Raw genomic sequence first — 3369 nt, forward strand, 5'->3', positions numbered from 1 at the left:
TCTGGGATCGACTCTATGATTGTCATACAGTGCAGCACAGCGGCCATAGGGGAAAAAGACGGGGATGCCGCCCAACTTTTGCCTTGTTTTGCATGAATTTTTCTCTATACATTGAAATTGCTTTCTGGTCGCAGGATTAATTTCAATGGTCGAGATTATTTGATTCGTAGATTTCGCATACAGTGATCCGAAGAAGAAGAAGACCTCCATTCCTTTTCTTCCTCATCGTCTAATGCCCAGGCCCCTCCCCTTCTCCCTATTCTTCCTCCTTCGTCCTCACCCGCGCCTCTCCTAAACTACGTCATTGCAAGAAAATAATTCGAACTCCTCTACCTTTCCCACTCCTGCGGCAACGATCTCCTTCCCGAAAATGATGATCGATGTCACCTATGTCGTTTGAGCCGGTGGAGGTGGAGATTGATGGGTGCTTGGGTCTGATTCCGATATAGGAAAGCGTGGAGGATTTTATGGTGAGGGAGTGAGAAGATGAGGGAACTAGGGAGAATGTGAAAAATGATGAGAACAAGAAGCGACGAAATGCTTCGGAGAGTTGAAAATAAGTGTAGATCCGGATATTCCCGAATAGGTTATTTATTAGCCAAGCATTCTTCTTATGGCTAGATCCAATCTCCTAATCCCTGCGGAAAGGAAAAAGAATTTCACATTCTTCCTTTTGGGAAGGGAGGATTAGGAAAATCCTATTGATTGCAGCTTTCTCCAGACCTTCGGAAAAAAGGAGCAGAGAGTTGTTGGAGAGGATGGCAAAAGACATGGAGAAGAAGATGGAAGGGTACTTTAGGAAGAAAATTTTGATTTCGTACTAAGGCTTTTCTCAAGAATCCAAATACCACATCCATCTAGGTAATCCAATTCTGGGTAATTTCATAATTCGATTCCGCATATTAGGTTGACCCCATCCATTTTCTAATTTTCGAAATATTAGTGGACACTGGAATGCTTAGGAAGTAAGGTCATCTTCAACCGAGGGCTGGCCAGAGGGCTCGTTTTAGCCCTCGGCCCTCCAAGATATTAATATTTTAATGAACAGTACATGGTCATATTTGTCTCCGTCTCCAATCGAGGGCCAAAGGACCATATGGCTCGTTTTAGCCCTGTCACAAAAAACCGTCTCCAACCAAGAGCCAAAGGTCCATAGGGCCAAACATAATTTATTATTTAAAAACTACAATTTAAATTTAATTTTATTACCTAATGTTGTATAATGGCTTTAGGAAGTTATAGGAAAAAAATATAATTTAAAAAAAAATGAAACAAATTTTATGAAATAGAAGTTGTAGGAAAAAATAGAATTTAAAATAAAATGAAACAAATTTTGTGAAATAGAAGTTATAGGAAAAAATGTAATTTAAAAAAAATATGAAACAAATTTTGTAAAATAAAAGATATAGGAAAAAAAAAGAATTTAAAAAAACATATGAACCACATTTTGTAAAATAGAAGTTATAGGAAAAATAAATAGAATTTAAAAAAAAATATGAACCAAATTTTGTAAAATAGAAGTTATAGGAAAAAAAATAGAATTTAAAAAAAAATATGAACCAAGTTTTGTAAAATAGAAGTTATAGGAAAAAAAATAGAATTTAAAAAAAATATGAAACAAATTTTGTAAAATAGAAGTTATAGGAAGTTATAGAAAAAAATAGAATTTAAAAATAGAAAAAAAAAGGTTTAAATTCATTAAAAAAATTGAATACAACGGCTAGCTCAATTTTCATATTATTATTATTATTATTTTTGTCAAAGAGTTAAATAATTTTCATACTATTCGTGTCGGTTATAACCGACACAATTGCAATTAATCAAAATCATTCCTGTCTAGTCGTTACTATTCGTGTCGGTTATAACTGACACTATTGCGATAAACAAAATTATTCATGTTGGTTATATCCGACAGGAAATCAGACAATTTTAAGCAAAATTCTGGCCAGCTCGGGGCTCGCTGGCTGGAAGGGGCCAGGCTTTTGGCCCTTTCAGATTTTTGTAGACATCGAAATTTCGGTAAATAAATGTTGACCGATAAATCAAAGTTTCAACGCTCATGTATTACATAAATTTTACACGTAGCGTGTGACTCAACGAAAATTGAAATGAGTTGGAAAAGTCATCAAATAGGACACGTGTCAACACCTGGCAGAAACGACTTATTTCATCTGGGATATTATATTCAAAATTAGGCATTGGAAAATTCTATAAATACAAGCCCATTTCATTCATTTTAGAGGACCAATTCATATTACACCTTGAAGCTCTGAAGCTCTGAAACTCCGAAGCTCTCAAGCATCCAGGTTCCCGAAGAATCAAGAAAGCTCTCTTCGTTCTTCGTTCATCGTTCATCCAAGATCAAGCCCCAACGGCCCTTTGGATCAACAATCATCCACCAATTCAAGATCAAGCCCTGACGGCCCTTGAAGAAAGCACCATCGTTCATCATCCGTTCATCCAAGATCAAGCCCCAACGGCCCTTTGGATCAACAACGTCGACAAATCCACACACATCCAACCGTTCTTCAAGATTAAGCCCAAAAGCCCTTGAAGATCTGTTCATCACTGTTTCTTCAAGATCAAGCCCAAAAGCCCTTGAAGATCTGCTCATCACCGTTATTCAAGATCAAGCCTCAAACGACCCTTGAAGAAACATTCATCCTCAAGATCAAGCCCCAACGGCTCCTTGAAGATCCGCTCAAATCCACCTTCAAAGATCAAGCCCACGGCCCTTTGAAGAAACTTCCAAACAGTTCATCCAAGATCAAGCCCCGACGGCCCTTGGATCAACGAAACATCCATAAATCAACACCTTACGGAGATCGAATCAGAGGATCAAAATAGAGAGAGATTGTAACCTAAAATCATCTAAATACAAATATTTGTTTGTGCACGTTGTTCTTGTCTCTTTCGTTTCAGGAATTTTCCGTGTTCACAAATTGGCACGCCCAGTGGGACGTCTCTACCTCTCATCTTTTCCTCCGTTCAAGGAATATAAGCACACTTCCAAAATCAATGACGTCAAGGAAGGCTCAAGCTGTTCCCATAACCGGCGCAAAGAACAAAGGCGCCCTCGTCGCAAGTGGTGTCACGTTGGGTGTCACGACTCGAAGCAAAGCAAAAGCTACTTCTGCCACCTCTTTCACCTCTGCATCAACTCTGCCAGGGGAACGAGAGTACCCTAGGCATGAGCCTGTGATCACTTTAGCCTCACTAAGGGCACCAAGAGGGGAAAGACCAAGGGAATACTCCGAATCCATGCTCTCCGATGACGATTCAAGCGGCAGTTCAGCCATGCAAGTCATGACCGCTGGAGCAACTTCAGTCGAGGAACAGCTTGCTCAAATGAATGAAGCAATCGCAAGA

The sequence above is a fragment of the Malus sylvestris genome, chromosome 16 (genome assembly GCF_916048215.2).
Source record: "Malus sylvestris chromosome 16, drMalSylv7.2, whole genome shotgun sequence".
NCBI lineage: Eukaryota > Viridiplantae > Streptophyta > Magnoliopsida > Rosales > Rosaceae > Malus > Malus sylvestris.